This window comes from Macrotis lagotis, chromosome 1 (genome assembly GCF_037893015.1).
Source record: "Macrotis lagotis isolate mMagLag1 chromosome 1, bilby.v1.9.chrom.fasta, whole genome shotgun sequence".
NCBI lineage: Eukaryota > Metazoa > Chordata > Mammalia > Peramelemorphia > Peramelidae > Macrotis > Macrotis lagotis.
In genome coordinates this window covers 797,839,604-797,862,406 of record NC_133658.1, presented here as the reverse complement: position 1 = coordinate 797,862,406, position 22,803 = coordinate 797,839,604, and positions in this window count along the sequence as shown.

Sequence of the window (22,803 nt, the reverse complement as noted above, 5' to 3'; positions counted from 1 at the left end):
ATTTATTCTATATATACTTATACTGATCCCTGAAGATTGTGTGTGGGAGAGATTCCAGAGCATCTTGTGCTTCCTCTCAGCCCATGAGATGGCTGTACCTGGGACAGTGGTTGAATAACCAAAATTCTCAATTCCCATATCCCAGACCCAGTCATGAAAAGACAGCAGTAGAGACATACTGAGGCTTTCCAGGCTTTCAATCACATGACCTTGGGAGAGGGACTAATGCATGGTTGAGTAATGGGCCCCTTGTAAACCCAGCCTACCATAAATTACAAAGATAGTGTAGACCAAGTTCATCTTTCCTATGAGGGGAGACCAAGTCCTTAGCATAGTACTATAAGGATGGAGGCCATACCTCCATAGTATCATAAGGATGGGTCCCTAGGATAAAGAAGAGAGTCAGTCACCTTAGTGTTAGGGGAAGGGCTGCTTTTCTAAAAATCCAAAGTCTGTTGGGGGGGGGGGGGGCGTTCTTTTAGATGGAAATGTAAACCCTTATGATACTGCTGTCAGGCTGGAAGGGGTTACTAGGTGGTGCAATGGTTAGAATGTCAGGTCTGGAGTCAGAAAAATTCATTCTTCTGAGTTCAAATCTGGCTTCCGTCACTTCCTAGCTATGCAGCTTTGGGCAAGTCACTTAACCCTGTTTGCCTCAGTTTCCTCATCCATAAAATAAGCTGGAGAAGGAAATGCCAGACCACTTCAGTATTTTTGCTGAGAAAACCCCAAATGGGATCACAAAGAATCAGACATAACTGAAAGAAGACTGAACAACAACTGTGAGGCTGGACATGGATCTAAGTCCCTGAAGTTAATGAAGATAGGAATTATAAGAATGTTATATTACTCTCTTCCCTTTCAAGGGGAATTTAAACAAGAGAATAGCACTATGAATCTGTACTACTTTGGGGAGGTTTGGGTGTGGGGATGTAAAGGGAGTGGGAATGGAAATGGAGCTCACCAAAGAGGGAGGAAGATTCTATCAGTTTGAGGGCTATTATGATTCCCTTGTGTTTGTTCTGAGAACTTTATGGGGTAAAAAAAAAATGGCTGTTGTATACCTATTATGTATATCTTCAGTGCTGGTATGAATGTCAGGGATCTTTTATCTGCCCCTGTGGAGGTCTGGATAGGAGATGATGATGATGATGATGATGATGATGATGAAGATAGTTTTTATGGCTAATAATAATAATATACTATTATATTATTATTGTTGTTTTGATTAATAATAATATCACCTGCTATGTGCTAAGCACTATATTGTCTCATTTAATCCCTTTGATGCTTTCATTATTTTCATTTTACAATTGAGAAAACTGAGGGAGAATGAAGTCAAGTGGCTTCTCCCAGATTACACAGCTAATAAGCATCTGAGGTTGGATTTGGGTTCAGTTCTTAATGATTCCTGGCTCAGTGCTGTATCTGTTGAAAGCTGTTCCATCTATATACTATATACTGAGATTTCCCTGAGAAAACTCTGGGTAGGAGTCAGGCAAGACAAATTGCTTCATAGATTAGGGGGAAAAAAGAGTGTTGTCAAAAACTGTCATGGGATGCTGTCCTTTTGGCTATGGAGAAACAAGATGAGGGGATTACAATCTAGTGATAAGAAGCAATATAAACACACCCAAAAAGCATGAAGAGAGGATGGGAATGGGGCAAAGGAGAGATTCAGAGAGAGGGTGTAAGGAAAACTTGAGGAGGAGGAAAAGCAGGAGGAGGGGGAGGAGAAGGAGAAAGAGAAAGATTAGGTGGAGGAAGAGGAGGAGGAAGTAAATACTTCTACAATGGAAGGAGCAGCATTTGAGCCAAGGAAAAGAATGATCTCATCAAGTAGAACTTTGTGAGAACTCCATTGCAAACAGAAGAACTAGCCTGAGTTGGGAGAAGGAAAGATGAGTGAATACTTGAGAACTCCAGTTTGAGACTTAATAGAAACCCAGGACAGCTAGAAGTGTAAGATTAAACTGTAAAGGTAGGTTTCTGCCAAATCATAGAGGCCTTGATGATAAGATCAAGAATCAGTTTTTCTTCTTAAAGGAAATAGGGAGCCACTGAAAGTTTTTGAACAAGAGGAATAACTTATGTATCAGAACCCAAGTAATGGGCTATCCCCTCCTATGATTGTCTTCATGTCTTACAGATGGTATAGTCAAAAAGTCTTTTTTTGTTTTTCTTAACCAATTTTTGAAAATCTGTCTTCATTCTGAATTTTCACTTCTTTGACTTTATTTGCACAGTTAAATTGTCAATCTGAACACAGGGTTGAGGTTTTTTTTAAGTATTTCATTCATTTGTGAACATCCAGTCCATATTGCCTATATTTAAAAGCTGTTTTGGAAGCAGTTATATAAGTAATCAGGAAACACTTGGGAATATTAACCTTTGTGAAATAGAAAATACTAGCAGCTAAAAATTTTTTTTGATAATATAAAACCCATAGATTTAGTAACTGAAAAATGCTGGGGGTGATGTATCTGTTCAAGTCCAGTACCCTATGAAAAGTAAACATTTTTGGTAGAGGAGGAAGATTCTGGATCTATGATTTCATAGGTGTAGTAAATATGCAATATGGAAATTCCCTCCAGCAAAACATGTAGGGAACAGTTGTGGAGTGGTATGTATGTTTATAGTTAAGTATACAGGTAGATAATAGAGTCTTGTTTGTATATAGTTGTTTATATGTTATCTCTCCTGTGGGAAACTCCTTGAAATCGGGAGTTCTATGTGTCTGCACACTGTAGGTACTTTATAAATGTTTGTTGACTTGAGAGTAGTCTAGGGTAGGGGTATCCAAATTGATTTGATTAAGAATCCATTATCAGTAAAAAAAAAAGCATCCCCCAAGATATGCCTGTTTACTAAGTTACAAATTAGATAGCTATACTAATAATTTATTATGCAATTTAATCAGAAAAATAAATTTTAAAAGGCTAACATAAAGATAAATAATATTTGAATGTCGATGTAATAGAGATTCGCTGGAGTTTACTGAATAGGGTGAGGGGAGACAGTGACATGGTCAGACCTGGGTTTTAGGAAAATCATCTTGGTAGCTGGGTGAAGAATGGATTAGAATGAGGAAAATTGGAGGCAGGAAAACTAATTAGAAGACTGGTACAATAATTTAGACAAGAGGTGATGAGGACCTAATCTGGAATGATAGCAATGGGAATAGTGAAAATGAAGAGTAAGAGAGAAGTCAGAGAAGTAGAAATGATAGGATTTGAGAACCAATGGGATATGTGAAATGAAGGAGAGGGTTTAGTGAAGAATGATTAGGGAAAAGCTACAGTTGTTGATAAGGTGAGATGTGTCTTCTTCCTCAGCTCATTAGTTCTCCCAGTTCATTAATTGAACATCCACTCCCTAGAGTCATGAATCAGTCTTGAACTCTTCCGACACTATTGACCCAGGGTGACTGAAAGGCTGACTTGCCCATTGTCATGTTGACAATATGTGTTACAGGTGAGACTTGAACCCAGGTCTTCCTGACTCTAATACTAGCTTTTTTTTTATTACCCCATATTGCTTCTCTCGAGGCAGCATGCATACATAATAGAAGAGCAATGGACAGTTTCCAGGGACTTCAGATCTAATCCAAACTGACTGTGACTCTGGGAGGTCACCATTCTTCTCTGGGTCTTGGTTTTCTCTTCTATTAGATAAGGATGTTGGAATGGAAGATGGGCAGGAAACATCCAGCTAGGTAGAACAGAGGATAAAGCACCCCCTGGAGACAAAGAGGGATTTGAGATCAAATCTGACCTCAGACACTTGACTCTTGCTAGCTATGTGAGCTTGGGCAAGTCATTTATAACCTACCATTATATGCAATTAAAAAATGAATCAAATATTTATATAATTTTTTTAAAAGAAGAGACAAATGAATAAAAGTTTTCATCTCAGTTTTTTAAAAAGTCACTTATCCTATTGACTCATTTGTTAAGGAGGAACCCACCATCTCTCAAAGTCAGCTCCATTCTACTCTGGACAATTCTTATTATTACAAAGTACTGCTTGAAATCAAGCCTCGATTTATCTCTTCTAGCCAGTGCTTGGAATTGTGCCGTTTGTGGTTAAACAGAACTAAGTCTAATCTTCTTTCTCTGTGACAGTTCTTTAAATACATGAATACAGTTATCACATCTCCAATAAGTCTCCTCTTCTCCAGGTTAAAAGATGCAAAGTGTTTTTTTTTTATCTTTTTTAACTTATTTAAGGCAATGGAGCTAAAAGCCTTGCCCAAGGTCACACAGCTAGACAATTATTAAGTGTCTGAGGACATATTTGAACTCAGGTTCTCCTGACTTCAGGGACAGTATTCTATCCATTGCACCACCTAGCTGCCCCATTGCAAAGGTTTTTAAAGAAGAAGGTGGGTAACCTCTTGGGGGACATGTTGAGGAGGGGATTCTGATCCAGGTCTTCTCTGATTCTGAGTGAGGTATATCTCCCACCTTGGACCAGAGGACAATTCAGATGAGGGATTGAGTCTGGACTTGGAGACTAAGAACCTCCTGGGGGCAGGAGCCAAATAACTCCCCCCCCATCCCCACCCCAAAGGAATCATGTTACAAATTTACTATAGAAGAAACATTGAATTCAAAATCAAAAGATCTGATGAGCAGAACCAGAAAAACATTGTACACCCTAATAGCAACATGGGGGCGATGATCAACCTTGATGGACTTGCTCATTCCACCAGTGCAATAATCAGGGACAATTTGGGGCTGTCTGCAATGGAGAATACCATCTGTATCCAGAGAAACAACTGTGGAGTTTGAACAAAGACCAAGGACTTTTACCTTTAATTTAGGGAAAAAAAACCTGGTATCTTATTGTCTGATCTTGCTATCTCTTATACTTTTATGTTTCTTCCTTAAGGATATGATTTCTCTCTCATCACATTCAATTTGGATCAATGTATAACATGGAAACAGTGTGAAGAATGGCAAGTTGCCTTCTGTGGGGGGTGGGGGAGGGAAGTAAGATTAGGGGAAAATTGTAAAACTCAAAATAAACAAAACCTTTTAAACAAATCAAAAGATCTGAGTTCTAGTACCAGCTTTACCGTTAACTATGTGATCTTTGGCACGTTTCTTCCCTTCTCAAAACTCAGCATCACCATCTATCAAAAGCCTAAATCTTGACATCTACTTTTCTAGAGCCAGAAAGTGCAATGTTTTGTAAAAGACTGGGCGGAAACAAGCTTTGAGATGGAGCATAACGATTTGAAAAGAATATTTGTCTAAGAATCAGACCTGGCTTCTGATCAGCCTTTTCTATTTACCAGTATATTAGTATGAAAAGTCACATCCCTGGGGCAGCTAGGTGGTGAAGTGGATAAAGCCCTGGAGTCAGGAGTACCTGGATTCAAATCTGGTCTCAGACACTTAATAATTACCTAGCTGTGTGGCCTTGGGCAAGTCACTTAACCCCACTGCCTTGCAAAAAACTAAAAAAAAAAAGTCACATCCCCTTTGCCCTGAAATCATTAATATGTAAAATAAGGGTAGTTGGACTAGATGGTCTTCAAAGGATCCTCTTAGTTCTAGTGTTCTATGTTTTACATCCTCAATTTTAACATCTTTTCTAGTTCTGACATGCATAATCTATGTTCTAATATCCTTTTGAGCATATAATGTTAGAACTAGAAGAAACCTTAGGGCATAGAATCTTCTGTTAAAATATCTGTATCTGATGTTCTAAGGTTGCTTCCAGCTCTGACATTCTATATTCTATATTCTAAAGATCTTTACATTTGACCATTCTATGTTCTTTATCCTCAAGTTTCTTCTGACTCTGACATTCTACATCCTACACTGTAAAGTACCTTCAAGCTTTAAGCAGCATTACCCCTCTTCCCCACTCCTTGAGCCAAAATGACTCACCAACTTAGTGATAGATCCATAGAGCTTGGGTAATGTCTGTCCTTTCTGTTCATTTTCCTGGACTACTTAATAAAATTCCCTAAACTCCAATTTCTGCTCAGGCTTGCATTTGACCCTTAAGTGAATGATATTAATTAATAGGACCTGGGGAAACACAACAGCACTTAAATAAGCCAGTGATTGGATTTACTTTCAGCTGGCCCTGGAATCTGAATTTTGGATTGAGTTCTGATATCCTTCTTCTCTTTCCAGGTTTCCCCTCCTTTAGGCATTGACTCAATCTGAGGTCAGGGTGTCTCATTTTAGCATATTGATCAGGATGCAGTATATGGAAGTGTCAAGGGGATCAGTGATGCTGGAAAATTCCCAACAATTGTTTGGTGGTTGGGGTGGGAGAGGTCAGGCAAAAGGAACAAAGGACAAGGAATTTCCCCTGGGGAAATTAAAGGATAAAAATTATAAAGTATTCTATGTATTTGTCCCAACTCTGCTAAAGGATTTATCTTCTCTTTCTTTTTTATTAATTTTTTTCCCAATTATATTTAAAGATCATTTTCAACATTATTTTTTGTAAAGTTTTCTTCTGCTCAAAAATTTTCAGTAGTTTCCTATGTTCCACCATACTGTCATAAATATCAGAACTGGAAGGGACCTTAGAACACAGGATGTTAGAGTTGGGAGGGGTCTTAGAACAGAAAATGTCAGAGCTGGTGGGGCCTGATAATATGTTACTTTATTAAAACTGGAAGGAATCTGAGAAGGGAGAGTGTTTTGTGTTTCAAGTCCTCTTCTAACTAGCCTGCCCTTCATGGACAGAAGGATAGAAGATCCACAAGGCCAGCCAGAGACACAGTCACCTTGTTGGAGACCCAACAGCTGCTGGGTTACCCTTTGCCTCTCTTCCAACCAGAGTCAGAAATTATAGGGAGCAGGGGGGGTATACCTGGAGGGAACCCTTTACTTCTCTCCCTATCCTGGAGTCAAGAAACAAAGTAGCTCAGAATTCTTGAGTCCCTGTCTCTCAGTATATTCATCAATCTGAGTAGCACATGAGGAAACATATTACACTTCCAAATTTTGTCACTCATTCCCTGAATCCTTTAAGGGTGTTCATTCCCTTTCTTGGCTCTTAACGTAGTTTTTTTTTTTGGGGGGGGGGGAGGGTGCTGATAAATGTTTGTCAACTAATTCTCTAAGAAAAAAAAAACAAAACAATAACAAGTCACACTTAAATTTAATGTCTTATCAACATTGTCCTCTATCGCTTTCAAGACAATAAAAGAAGCAATGAATCAAGTCCTGATCTGTAGCAATCGCCACTTTCTGAGGATCACATTAGTCCAACACACTCCCCCCCCCCCCCCAAGAAGTATGCTTTTAGGTCTCTTTTTCTCTCTGATAGCTAACCTTTATATAGAACTTTCTGCCTTTTACAAATATGATCTCATTTGATCTTCACAACAATTCTGGGAGGTAGATGTTATTACTGTCCTCATTTTACAGATGAAGAAACTGGTAAACAAAGACAAAGGAACTGGTTCAGGGTCAAACAGCTTGTCTCCCTTGCCAATGCCATTCATTCTCATGGCTGAATCATTGCCAAATCTCTATCTCCCTTTCCAACTTTTCTTCTGGATATCACCACATTAATGTTCTAAGGGTGATTCCAACTTGATATGCTCTAAGTCGGGCTCCTTATCTTTTCCTAAATCTCTTCTCACAGAATCCCAATATGGCCCCAAAGTGACCATTAAGACTCTACTCAAAGACTTCCCAAGAGAGGGAATTCATCACCTCCCAAGGCAAAGCATTCCCATCTTGGATAGGAAGCCCATATCTGCTCATAAATAGATGTTAGTCAGTTTTTGCTTTTACTAAGCACAAGTTTGCTGCTTTTCAGCTTGTGCCCCTTTGCCACTTCTTTAGCCTTCTGGGAAAAAACAGAATTCTAATCCTCCTTTCCCATGATAGAGCTTCCAGATACCATATTTATTCAATAACTCAAATTTGATCTGTCTTTATTCTATGACTTAGAAAGTTTATTCCATGCTCTTCTATTTGCCTTGTAAGGAAGTCTCTGTTTTATTTCCATGTAAATTCAGAGTGACATAGCACCTTTTCTCTTCTCTTGTCTTTGGGTGCCATATTTTTATATCTGTCAGTTCAGTACTTCCTGCTGGGTCCAGGGGTTGGAGGAGGGGGCACCCTCACTTATCTGCAATTACCCATCCATTGTCTTGTCATCCCATTCCCCCTGCCCAAGGTGGATTGATATTCTGTTTCTCAGAATATCCTGAGTGTAACACAGAGTCTTGCCATGTGCTGGAGGCTTAATAAATGCCTAATAATAAATGTTAAATTGAATTGAATATAGAAAGGAAAGGAGTTGGGCAACTTGTTCAGATGTTACCGACAAACAAAAGAGGGAGACACTTGCAGTCCCTACAAAGCATAGAATGTAAGATGTCCCAAGAATTCTTCTAACTTTAACACTGTATGTTCTATATTCTAAGGAATCTTCCAGCTTTGGCCTCTAGTGTTGTAGGAGTCCTTCCAGTTTTGACCTTCAATGTTCTAGAAGTCCTTCCAGCTTTGACCTCCAGTGTTCTAGGAGTCCTTCTAGATTTGACCTCCAGTGTCCTTGGAGTCCTTCCAGCTTTGACTTCTTGTGTTCTAGGAGTCTGTCCAGCTTTGACCTCTAGTGTTCTTGGAGTCCTTCCAGGTTTGACCTCTTGTGTCTTATGGGTATTTCTAGCTTTGGTCTCCTTTGTTCTATGTTCTGGGAGTCCTTCCAGCTTTGACCTCCTGTATTCTATATTCTGGGGTTCTTCCAGCTATAGTCACTTGTGTTCTAAAGGTCCTTCTCCATCTGCAATGTGGAAACATGCATGTGTCACAAAGGAAATCCCAGTGCTGTGCTAATGATTGTCCAGCTCTTAGATTTACAATAATCATTCTTGCTTCTCCATTACTTAGAGGTTTCACAACAATTCTGTGGAAGAAGTAGTGAGGATATTATCATCATCATCATCCCCTTTTGAAGTGAGGAAACTGAGGTTCAGAGAAATGTCTAGACCTCATATTGAAATACAAGTCTCCTAGCCCCAAAACTTTTACTATACATAACACCAGCTAAGAGGCACCATAGTTCATAGAGTGTTGGACCTGGAAACAGGAAGACCTGAGTTCAAATTCAACCTCAGACACATACTAGCTGTGTGACCCTGGACAAGTCATTTAACCTCCACCTGCCTCATTTTCCTCAACAGCAAAATGAAGATAACAAAAACACCTACAAAGCAAGGTTGTGAGGATAGATAGATTAGATAATATTTGTAAAGTGCTGAACATAGTAATTAATCTGTGATAAACATTAATAAGTGTTTATTATATATTATTTTCTTCCTCTTGTCAATATAATATGCTATATGATTTTATAATAAATACTATGGGGCAACTAGATGGTATGGTAGATAGAGTCTTGGGCTTGGAATAAGGAAAGTTCATCCCTGAGTTAAAATCTGCTCTCCAGACACATTCTGTGAGACCCAGGGCAAGTCACCCAACCCTGTTTCTTCATGAGCTGGAAAAAGAAATGGCAAACCATGCTGTTTTTGCCAAGAAAACCCTAAATGAGGTCTCAAAGAGTCTGAGTAAGTAATATTATATCATATTACTTGATATTATATTGTATTAGATTACATTATAATATATTTATTATTTACTGTTATATTAGTGGTATCATGTCTTAAAGTACCATACTGTCTATTCTATTCTATCCTATTGTATCTTATCTAATATTCTATATTATTCCCTTCCCTTTCCCTACACTTCACTATTTCTGTCTTAACAAACAGTGGGTCTAAGAATTAGAGGGAGAACCCAAGCCTTCCCTGAAGATTGTGGATTGGAGGCAGGAGTGGGGGGTGGCAGGGTTGATTTCTTTCCCTCAGTCTCTACTGCTGGATGGGAGCCAGGATCCCTGAGAAGAGGAGGCTCTGCTGGGAAAATTGAAGGTTGCCTTTCTTAACTCCTCAGACTTCACCTGCTTCTCCTTCCAAGATCTGCAAATCATCAACATAGATCCCGGAAAAAGGTGGCCCCACCCAGCTTTGGAATCAGCTATCAGCAAAGAAAAACCTGCTTCTTCAACCAAGCATTCCAGGACCTCTCTGGAAAGGCCACAGTCTCATTCTTCCACATCTTTGATCCCTGCTCCCCTGCTGGTGCTCACTGCCCATAGCTTATATGCATAGTTATTAGTATATTGTTCCTCCATTAGACTGTAAGCTCTGTGAGGGCAAAGACTGGGGTTTGCCTTCTTTTGGATCTATCCTCAGCACTTAACACAAGTACCTGTTACATAGTAAGCTCTTAATAAATGTTTGGTGATGGACTGGAAACTTGTATTTGTCCAGTGGGTCCTAGATTTATTGTCAGATACATCAGATACCATCTCATCCAACCCTCATTTTAAATGAGGAAATTGAGCCCTATAGAAGGTTAAGTTATTTCCTTAATATCAAATGTCTCCCCAAGGACAATTCTAAAGGACTTGTCATGGAAAATGCCATGAGAATACCAGAGAAAGAACTCTGTAGACTGGTTGGCTGTTATTTTTTCTTGTGTTTTTCCCCCTTTTGTTCTGATTTTTCTTTCACAGCATAACTGCCATGGTGATTGTACATGTATAAGCTATATCATCAGATGACTCACTATAAAGAGGAAGGAGGGAGGAGAGAATTTAAAATTTAAAAGCTTACAAAAAATAAATGGTGAAAACTATCTCTACATGAAATTGGAACAAAATAAATATAAAAAACAAACAAAAGTCATATGTCTCCCCCCCCATGTCTTCTTTTTTTTAACATTCATTTTTGGAGTTTTTTTTCAGGTTTTTGCAAGGCAAATGGCATTAAGCAGCTTACCCAAGGCCACACAGCTAAGTAATTATTAAGTGTCTGAGGCATTTTGGAGGGGCTTTGCAAGGCAATGGGGTTGTGTCACCTAGCTGCCCCTTCCATCATGAGCTCTTAAGGACAAGAGCTTTATTTTTGCCTTACTTTCTTATCACCCAGACCTCGTCATTTTTCAGTCTTGTCTGGCTCTTCATGGCCCCTTTTTGGAGTTTTCCTGACGAAGATACTAGAGAAGATTGCCATTTTCTTCTTTACACATGAGGACACTGAGGCAAATGGGGCTTGTGAATTGCCCCGGGTCACACAACTAGCAAGTGTCTGAAGTCAGATTTAAACTCAAGAAAATGCATTTTCCTGCTTCCAAGTCCAGTCGTCTATCCATTGCACCACATTACTACCCTAAAATACCTCATCAATTTACAGAAGAGGAAACTGAGGCACAGAGAGAGGGATTTGTTCAAGCTTCCATATCTAGTAATTGTAGAGCCAAAGTTACAATCTGTGTTCTGATTCCCAGACTGAGGTTCTCCAACAGCTGAGGTTGAGCCTTCCTCCTTGAATTCAGAGACTCTTCTCCATCTCCAGAGGTCTTTCCAAGAGTAGAGGTTCCCAGTGTTTTCCTAAGCAGAAACCAGAGAGATCCAGTGTTCTCTTCCTCCCTGACCATTGTGTAGCTGAGTAGCTCCTGGCTGACACAAATACATTTTGTTCCTTTAAATCACATCAGGATACAAACCCACCATGCATCCTGCCAGTGTTGGATGAACTCTCTGAATCCCCTAAGCAGGTTCCCAGTCTCAAGAGTCATGAACTTACTGTGGCTGGAATCCACAGTAAGGGAGGAGCTGGTATAGAACTTCTCTCCCTTGACCAAATTCCAGCTCCAGGTAACACAATCTAGGAATAATAGTGACACCTGGAACAAGTGTGAGGGCAGGGTGAGGGGAACCACAATGGTGAGGGAAAGAAAGACCATGATACTAGAGAATTTCTGGAAGGAACCAGGGAGGGTTATCCTGGAGAAGAGCAAGTTTAGATCACATTTTAGAATCATATAATAATAAATCTAGAACTCAAAGAGACCTTGAAGTGCATTGAATTCAACACCTTCGTTTTAAAGATGAAGAAACTGAGGTGAAAAGATGGTGAGTGACTTAACCAGAATTACACAACTAGAAAGTGTCTGGTGTAGGATTGATATCTTAGAATTTCGAGTCTAGGGAATCTATGATGGGAACAAAAGGGTGTAGGAGACAAAAGCATGGGAGATGGAGTCAAAACAAGGTCATAATGTTCTGAAGTAGGAATTTGGTCTTGTTTACCTTTGTTCCTCACCCCCCCCCCCTTCCTCCTACCCTATTGACCGGCACATATCCCCATACAAAGTAAATAAGCTTGGAACTGGTGAACACACCTACTGAAATTGACTGGTTCATCTTCATTCCTTGACCAAAGAGCCTTTGTAGACTAAGAGACCTGAGCTTGGGAGGGTAAGAGCATCTCTCTAGGTGAAGGGAGATAGGGGTTCAGGAGGTGTCTTTGGCCCTGGGGATGGGGTAGGGAAGGCAGAATTCAGCTGAACAGGAACACAGTCACTTAGACATAGGGATCTTAGAACAGAATATAGTGCACCAGAACTGAAGGAACATTGGAGTTCCAAATGTCAGAGATGGATGATACCTTAAGATGCGGAATATCAGAGCCAGGAGAGGTCTTGGAATGGAGAGGACACTGGAGTTGGAAGGAATGGGTAATACATGGACTGACAGGGACCTTAGGATCCAAAATGAGGTGGGCCTTAGAACTGAGAATGTCAAAATTGGAAAGGACTTCAGTATACAGGGTGACAGAGCTGGAAGGTATCTCATTCCAAGGTCTTCACTTGATAGAGGAAGAATAGCCTTAATTCCTTCCTTCTCTCTCCCTTATTTCTTTTCTCCATTTTTTTCCTTCTTCCCTCTTCCTTTCTTCCTTCCCTCCTCTATTCTCTCTCTCTCTCTCTCTCTCTCTCTCTCTCTCTCTCTCTCTCTCTCTCTCTCTCTCTCTCTCTCTCCCTCCCTCCCTTCCTCACTCTCTTCCCTGCTTCTATCCCTCCCTTCTTTTTTCTCCTTTCCTTCCTTCTTCTCTTCCTCCCTCCCTTCCTTCTTTCCTTTTTTCCTTCCTTTTCTCCCTCCTTCCTTCCTTCTTTACTTCCTCTCTTCCTTCCTCCATGCCTATGTTCATCAAACAGTAAGTTAACATTATAATCAGATCTCCCTGTCCTCATTCCCATTATCATTGAAGTCAGTGTCAGAGCTGGGCTCTGGTACTTTAGCCCTGCTGATTCCGGAACTCAATTCCATCCATTCACCTTGGGCTGACCAGGCTCTATGGGTCTGATTTGTACTGTCCCAAACTCACAGGAGCCTGAGTAATAAGCCAGACATCAACTTATTAATTTAGTAGGAGAGAAATTGAATTGCCAAGAAGACCAGATTACTTCTGCCAGTCATTTAAGGCTGCTATAGCATCAGGGACATTATAGTCATTTAATGTCTGCTGAATAGAAATTAATTGAACTAAGTAGACTCTTAGAATCAAAATCTGGTAAATTTGAAATTTGAGATTAATCAAATTCAAGCATCATGGACTCAGAGACTCTTTGGATGTTGGACTTGTAGACTCTCTGAAATAGAAGGAATTTGAGAGGTCACCTAATCCTAATAGTTTGGGCTTTTCTGAAAGAAAATAAGCTGCCTGTGCAATAATGTTAACTATGTTCATACTGTTAAGTATTGAAGATGGAATCTGGGTTCATGCCTTTCTTGACTCCAAGCTCACAGTATGTCACTGAGGGATTTGAAACAGGAAAAATGACTTCTTGTCAGGAATGTTGTTGAGAGTCCTGGTCATGAAGAGATTGGACTGTGTTTACTGGGGGGGGGGGGGGGGGGGGGGGTTCTTCCATTTAGCTAGGTAGCAAAGTTATTAGAACAATGGAGTTGGAGTCAAAGAATCCTGAGTTCTAATCTTGCCTCAGACATTTATTAACTATTTGAGCCAGGACAAATTGGTTAGCAGAGATCTCTGTGCCTTATTTCCGCATCTGCACAAAAGGGGAAATAATAGCAAGGTTGTTGGGAGGTTCAAATGAGATATATATTGGTAAAAAACTCCGTATAAAGCTAATGATAATGATGAGGATGATGATGATGACTATGTAATAGGAAATTTATTAGTTAGCTAGGAGGTACAGTGAATAGAGAGCACTGACACTAGAATCAGAGGACTTGATTTCAAATCTTGCCCCAGATATTTACTAGTTGGGTGACCTTGATCAGGTCACTTAACCCTGTTTACCTCATTTTCTGTAAAATGAGCCAGAGAAGGAAATGGCAAACCACCCCAATGTCTTTGCCAAGACATGGGGTCATTAAGAGTTGGAACAATAGCAAGTGTTAGTTATAACACCTTAAAACTGGTTCTTAATCTAAGGTCTGTGAATTTATTTTGTTTTTTAATTGATAACTATATTTCAATACAATTGCTTTCCTTTGTATGTCTGTGAATTTTATTTGATGTATTTAGAAATATTATTCTGAGAAAGGGTTCTTAGGCTTCCCCACTGCTGAAGAGGTACAGGACAGAAGAAAGGTTAAAAACTATTGCCTTTGTCCTTAGGAACCAATGAGAATAACAACAGCAATGATGATGATGATGATAGCTTTACCTCTTTGCACATCCCTTACAAAATGGAGAGTGGAGTAGACTGATCTAAGGACCCTATTTAGACCCTACAAGACATTCTGCATTGACTAGAGGTCTCAGTTTCCTCATCTGAAAAAGTGGAATAGGAGAATGAATGTCTTCCCTTCTAACATTCTAAATTTCAACCAACTTAGACAACTATTCCTTGAAGTGTTTTCTCCCCATCTCCTTCTTTATGTCTCTGCTTACCTCATTTTCTACCCTTTCCATGCTTAGCACATGGTCTCTCACCATCTCTGCATATTGAAATCCTTATCTCCCTTCAAGGACAAATTATTTTCTTGTTTTGTTTTGTTTTTGTTTTTGTGAGACAATCAGAGTTGTGATTTACCCAAGGTCACACAACTAGAGTGTAAAGTATATGAGGTAAATTTGAACTCTGGTTCTCCTGATTCTAGGACTGGTGCTCTATGAGTACATAGCTGCCCCAAGGACAAGTTTAAATGTCATCTCTTCCATGCAACCAACCTGGCTCTTCCTCCTGCTTTCCTCTCCCTGCTGGGATTTATCCTCTGCTGAAATTACATCTCCCTCTCTGACTTTGATTGGGTACTTCACACACTTTCCAAGTCCTACTATACTTCCCTGCTTTCACTGGTCTCACCATGTTCCCCTCCCCTCACCTCTCCATCACACTCCCAGCTCCCTGAAGATGGGTCTGGGCCACTTTAACTTCTAAATCATCCATACCATACAGCTGACTTAGCCCAAAATTTGTTTAACCGAATCCCTAATGACTCCTTCCTGTCCCTAATCCTCTCAGGTTCTAAGATTTTAAGCTTGTTTTTTTCTCCCCTCTGAAACAAGGATACTAATCCTTTTTCTCTCAGGTCTATTGTGATGAAAGCCCTTGGTCATCACCTCCTGAGCAGCCTGGTCCACTTTTGAACAGCTCTGATTTCAGGAAGTTATTTCTTTTGGGGATTTGAAGATGAAATCTGCCTTTTGGCATCCTCTGGCTAGCAACCTCTCCTTCCATTATCTCTTACAGAATTCTCAGCACCACCTGGTGGTCCAGCATGAAAAGATCCTTCCAGGCTCATTGAATTCTGATTTTCCTCACCAGTTTCCTCCCAATTGTGATTGGTAGAGTTAAAGAAGAATAAGAGTTTACAATGATCACAATTTCACCTTGTCTCTCCCTTTCTATGTGTCTTTCTTCTACTGTCTTCTTCTGCTCCTCAATAATGATATCTATCTTTCAATAACTAATTTAAAAAAAAAACACATTTCACATTCAACTAAGTGGTCCAGTTGTATAAAATGCTAGATTTGGAATAAGAATAATCTGAATTTATATCCAAGTTCAGACATTTCCCAGTGTTGCAACCCTAAGCAAGTCTTTTGGCCTCTCTCTGCCTTGACCTGAGGGAGAGCAGAAAGGATCCTTTCCCTGGAAATACTTCCTGTACCATCCAGTACACTGGGATCACACCATTAAAACTTATTTCTTTCAAGCTAAGATCTTGTCCTTTACTGAAATTCAAACTCAGGAAAGGGACCTAGAGTTTTACAGGCCAGAGTTGATCTCTTTTCCTATTTTTTTGCTCATTAGCTAGATAGCAAAATTGAACTTTGGTTTAGAACCTTCCCATTTCTGGGCCTCAGTTTCCTATCTGCTCAAAATCACTGAATTATCTCTAAAATCTCTTCTGAGAGGGGTGGCTAGGTGGCTCAGTTAATAAAGCACCAGCTCTGGAGTCAGGAATACCTGAATTCAAATCCAGCCTCAGACACTTAATAATTACCTAGCTGTGTGGTCTTGGGCAAGCCACTTAACCCCATTGTCTTGCAAAAACCTAAAAATAATTTTATTAATAAAATCTCTTCTGAGAGAGATTGACTTCATATTGTTGAGATTTTCCATGTCCTATTTGAAAGCCCTTCTCAGTTCTAATACTTTATGTCCTATGGTTTAAGACTAACCCCCAGCTTGATGTTCTATATTATACATTTTAAGGTCATTATATGACTTGCCCCAGGTCATACAAGGTATCAGTGGAAGGTTAGCACCCAGATCACTAGTCTCTCAGACCAGAACTCTTTCTACTAGACCAAGCCTGCATGTTCTCAGGGTGTAGTTCACCTTGGAAGTAGTCTCTATCCATGTATGGATTCTGATTCCTGAGGTCAGGGCTAACCCTGACTTTACCTGTTTTATATTTCCTTGGCTTTCCCTTGAAGGACAAGGGGAAGCAAATAAGTGAGAGTATCATTAGCCACTGTGTCACCAAGATGTATTATAATTATAGAAAAAGAGAGTCCTGAACTTTTGCCAGAGAGATCAAGTTTGGAAAGTCCTCATAGGTGAATAGAATTCATGGCATGATATGAGATAGGCTTGTAGTGAGATGGAGAGGGAGAGTCTGGGAACAGTCCATAGAATGATCATAGGCTTAGAGGTGGGGGAGATCTTAGAAATTCTCACTTCAACCACTCACTTAATAAAGTAAATACCACAAAGAAAAAAAAGGAAAGGGACTTAACCAAGATCATGGCGGTAGTCTGATTCATAATTTAGATTTTAAGGAAGAAAATTTCAAAGTCTTCAAAGAAAGTATAAGTAGAAACCAACACAGCAGAAGTCAGACTAAAAGGGAAGTTGTCCAAAAAACAATATGAACACACAAACAGAAAGAATCAAAATGAAGAAGAGAGACTAAAGTCTAAAGAGATCAGCATAGATCAGAGGAAACTTATAAGTCAACTTAGATTTTTTTTTAAGACTTCATCTTTTGTCCAGTATCTACTCATAACCTTGGTCTAATTACTAATTGTCATGGAACCTTTGACCTTCTCAGGTTTCTGACCTGGGCAGTTTCTCCTTACCTTAGTCAGTTCTGTAGTCCCCCCAATCAGGAGGGGCTTCCTATTTTGGTACTTTATCCCTACTATGACTCAAGAATTCTCAGTTAAAATCTACTAATCTTATCCTCCTTGCATAGAAGAAAGAACAGGTATTTGTCATGAGGCTCAGTGAGATGATGTTTTTGGTTTCTGATACACAAATATAGAGGGGAAGCTAGATGGCTTAGAGGATGGAGTGAAATTCAAATCTAGCCTCAGACACTAGCTGCATGACCCTAGGCAAGTTATTTAACAATGGTTGCCTCAGTTTTCTCATTTTTAAAATAAGCTGGAGAAGGAAATGGAAAATCATTCTAATACCTTTGCCAAGAAAACACTAAATGGGATCAGATAGTCAGGCAAGAAAAAAAATGACTAAACAACTCATATATAGAAGATGGAAGCTAGAGCAGTCTCTTGGAGGAAAAATACAAAAGAATAATATCATCCTATAAAATTAGTGACAGGAGTACTAAAATTCTGTGGTGCTTATCAGATGTAGCTGGGTGTGCATTGGATAGGGTGTATAGACTCAATAAGATTAAATTTCAGTCATGCTTTAACTTCCTTAACTGTGTGACTGTTAACCTCTTAACCTCTCTGAGCCTCAGTTTCCTCATCTGTAAGACTGGAATAAGCACCTACCTCATACAAGTTTGTGAGACTCAAAAGTGGTAACAAATGTAAGTTGTAAAACTTAGAGTATCATGTAAATGTTACCTAACATCTCTAAATCGATGCATTCCAAATCTACATATTCAATTCTAATCTCTTTAACTCTAGTCCCAACTTCCTATGAAAAAAAAAAACAACCTTTGCTTGGATGTCATATAGGCATCTCACAAATTCAACATATCCAAAACAGAATTGACTATTTTTCTCCTAAACCTGCCCCACAATCCTCCTTAACAAACAAGTTCACCCAAAAGATAAATCATTTCCCCTTCTTCCCTTATCCCCATATTCAATCAGTCACCATTTCTTGTTTTAATGCTTATACTCCTCACATTCATCCTCTTTATTTTCATGGTTATTGTCTGGTTCACAGCTTCATCCTTTCTTTCCCAAACTAGTCCAAAAACCTCCTGGTTTGTCTCCTCACTTTTAGTCTCTTCCCCCTCTCCAGTCCAACCTTCACAAGCTGCCAAAATAACTTTCCTAACAGCATGTCTAGTCATCTTACCACATGCTTAAGAATTTTCAATAGCTCCCTATTGCCTCCAGGACACCTTTCTTCAATTCACATTTAAAGCCTGAGACAATCTGACCTTAGCCTGCCTTTCCAGTCTGACATCACCTCACTTCCCTTCACATACTCTAACTTCCAGCCAAAATGATCTTCTAGCTGCACCCTGAAATTAGCATTCTATCCTCTCCCTTGGGGGTTTTACCTGGACTTCTCCCAATATCTGAAAAGCACTCTATCCTCAACTCTAAAGCCTGAGATTTCTTCAGTAGAATATTATAGATTAGAACTGTGTCTCTTCTGCCCCTCTTCCCCTGACAAACAACTTTTGGGATATCAGTGAATGTTATTAGGACTGGAATGTAAAGAGCAAACTGACTTTTGTTCCTTAACTTCTGAGTCTTCTGGAAAGAGACATATGTCTCTGACTGGATTATTTAAATTAGTTTAGGGGTTTAGATTGTAAAGGCCACATTCTTAACTAAGGAGAATGGGTCAGTTTTGGGGGGGGGTGAATTGCATTAGGATAAATATGACTCTTGGATCTTTTGCCTTTGCCTCAGTTTCTTTCTAATTGACTGGGAATAAAACTTTCTCTTCATACCTTGAGAGATCTCCAAAATTTATTTAAGTGGCATTCGTCCCTCACATCTAACAAAGCTTGGTTTCCTTCAAAACTTCTGAAGAGCTCCCTCAAGTTCCTCCAACCCCCCCCATGAAAAAACTTTACAGATTTTTCCACTTGTCAATATTTTCCTTGCTTCTCCACTTATCTCCTATTTTCTTTTCTGTCTATATGTTGCAACAGGACAGAGCCGACCCACTGAGACAAGGCTCTGTGTTCCTCTTTATGGCTTTGCTATATACACCACCTGGAGAGTCTAGTCTGCAGTATGTCTGCAGTAAACCTACAGTAGCTGAATTGAATAAGCAGAGACTGATGATGAAAGCTAAGGAAAACAAAATGAGCTTTCTTTTCTTTCTTTTATTAGCTAGGCTGGAAGCAAAAGGAATAGAAGGAACAGGGCTGTGGCTTGGCATGGATAGCTGGCAGAAAGAAGGTCTGACTTATCTCTGTTTTTGCTCCACTTTTGTCTACTAAAGAAACAGTCAGGAAAATAGAACAAGAATGTTATTAGGGAATTTAAATCCTATGAAGACAACAATGGGTAAGCATCTACTAAGCTCCTGGTAGGGGCAAAGTATTGTGCTATGGCCAGAGGCACATCAACAACAAAAATAAAATAATCCCTGCCCTCAAGGAACTTACATTCTATCAGGGAGACAATGTAAACATATGTGTGTGTGTATATATGTGTATATGTATATATATATATATATATATATATATGTGTGTGTGTGTGTGTGTGTATGTGTGTATAGCCATATATTTATATGTACATATAAGTATATGTGCATATTTTGTATATACACAATATATGCATATATTTAATTACAAAGTTTGGGGGAGATTGGTGGAGTGGGTGGGAAAGAAAGGCACCAGTAGCCAGTGGGTGAAACTGGAAAGGTTTCAAGGAAAGGATAGTCAGAGAATATTCTACTGTCCTCAGTGAGTTCATTGAATGTCTCAGGGTTAGAGGAGACCTGAGTTAGGAGAGAATAATCCCAAACCAACCCTTCTGGGAGACAGGAGATCCACAGGTTTTTTGGACTTTTTTGATGTAAATCATTTATGCTTATTTTTTCTCTTCCTTTTTCTTTCTGTGATGATTTGTCACAGGGGTTGATTTTCTACAAGGGAGGAATTTTGGGGAAAACTATAATGATGCAAAAAAAATCAATAAAAATATGCTGAAAAAAAGAAAAACCTCATATATCACCTAGTCAGACCACTTCATTTTTAAGATAAGAAAGCTAAGATTCTACTGAAGATACACAGATGGTAAGGCATCTTCGGAGGCAGCAAGGTGGTTCAGTGGATAGAGTGCTGGTTCTGGAGTCAGGAAAACTCCTCTTCCTGAGTTCAAATCTAGCCTCAGTTATTTTTTTATCTGAGTGACCTTGAGCAAGTCACTAAGCCTATTTTCCTCATCTGACAAATGAACTAGAGAAGGAAATGACAAACCACTTTGCCAAGTATCTTTGCCAAGAAAATCCCAAATGGGGTCACAAAGAATCAAACATAACTGAAATGACTGAACAACAACTTTGGTGATGGTGATTTGTGTTCAAGTTGCTAAGTTTGGATAAACAACATCCCAGGAAACTGAAAGAACTGGGGAAACTAATTGCCAAATTACCAACAATGATCTTTGTAGAGACACAGGAGAGGTGCTTGTAGGATCAGAGAGAATTCGATGCCCCAATTCTCCCCACCAATAAAAAAGCAAGGTGGTAGTCTTCACACTCTATAGATTGATGAGTTGATTGATTGTTATTGTTGAGACTGGATCTCCTTATCTCACCCAAAATGAAAGTACTTATATAAGCCTCTCACATCCTCAATCCAATAATAATTGGCAAAAACCCTGCTCCATTTCTCTGACCTGGACCAGTTCCATCCTTATTAGGTAATTTGTATCATAGCCATTGGCTACTTGAGTTTGGTTCTGCCTATGAGGAATCATTATTCAGACTTGGGAAAGCAAGGGTGGAAATAAAACAAAAATGTATTAAAAAGGTTACAAGACATAGGAAGGGCTAGGGGGAGAGAGAGAGAGAGAGAGAGAGAGAGAGAGAGAGAGAGAGAGAGAGAGAGAGATAAAAGAACAGTCAAGCAGCATTGACTGGGCCACAGGGTGGTAGAGAAGACTCCCTGAGCTGATCTCCAGCTCAGGTTTTTATGTCTTGCCTCATCCAGAAGGCAAAAGGTGAACTCCTTTTCTCTTACTAGACCAGGAATTAGGTAAAGCCTAAGGAGATCAGGATACAAATTTTACATTAAACAATGAATCAATGGTACATCAAGAATTTGGGGGGGGGGTGTCTCCACCTAAGCAGCTTTTAAGATTACAGTTGTTTTTGCTACAATCATAATTCTTTTCTTCTAGTCAATTTACATCTCAAGAGTAAGGTCTGAGCCAATTTACATCTCCACCCAATTTTTTTTGTTGCATTCACAATTCTCTTCATTTTTCCCCTGCATCATTATTCCCCCTACTCCCAGAGACTTCAACATGCATACATACATACATAAGTGTATACACACACACACACACACACACACACAAACACACAAGCACACACACCTATTTGGAGAGAGAGATGTAGCTGGAAAGAGATAGAGATATAGCTATATATATATATATATATATATATATATATATATATATACATGCAAATACACATACACATATATTTATATGTGCCTGTGTGTGTGTGCTTGTGTGTGTGTGTGTGTGTGTGTGTGTATATATATATATTTATATATATATATATATATATATATATATATATATATATATATATATATATATATACATGCATGTAAATGTTTATATTCATGCTTCAGTTCTACTCTGGTTCAGAAATCCCTCCACCAGTCTCAGCCTTTCTCAATGAACAAGAGTTGGACATCTCACTTAGAAAGCTGATTTTGATTCCTGGTAAATTTCTAGGTTGTATTATTAAAGAGATGGTTTCAGAGTATTTAGATAAGGGAAATGGAACTCACATTTATTAAATACTTGCTTAGCATAGATACAAGTCTTTTACAAATGTTAGTACCGTTAATCCTTACAATAACCCTTTGAGGTGAGTCTCATTTTATAGTTGAGGAAACTGAGACAGACAGAGGTGAAGTGACTTGCCCAGGAATCCATAGCTAATTAGTATCTGAGACAGGAGTTGAATTCATGCTTTTCTGATTCTAGACCTAGCTTAGCACTAAATGGAAACATGGATTTATCAGGAATGTATCATCCCAGACTAACCTCATTTGCTTGAGATCAGATAAATGCTGTGGACTTAGAATTTTTTCCAAAGTATCGCTCCTTGTAGGCAAGATAAAGAGACTAAGGGTATGAGGTGGCAGGTTTTATAATATTAGAAATAATAGAGAATAAAGACAAGGAATTGACTAAATCTCCCTAGTCCAAGAATTACAATTAGTCTAATGCAGTCACACAGAAGGGAGTGTCCTTGGTACTTTTCTTTGAGTTTGTTCTATTCAGTAGTTTTTAATCAATAACAAGGATGAGGTCATAAGAAACATATTATCAGATGGCAAGAAAGTAGGCGGAAG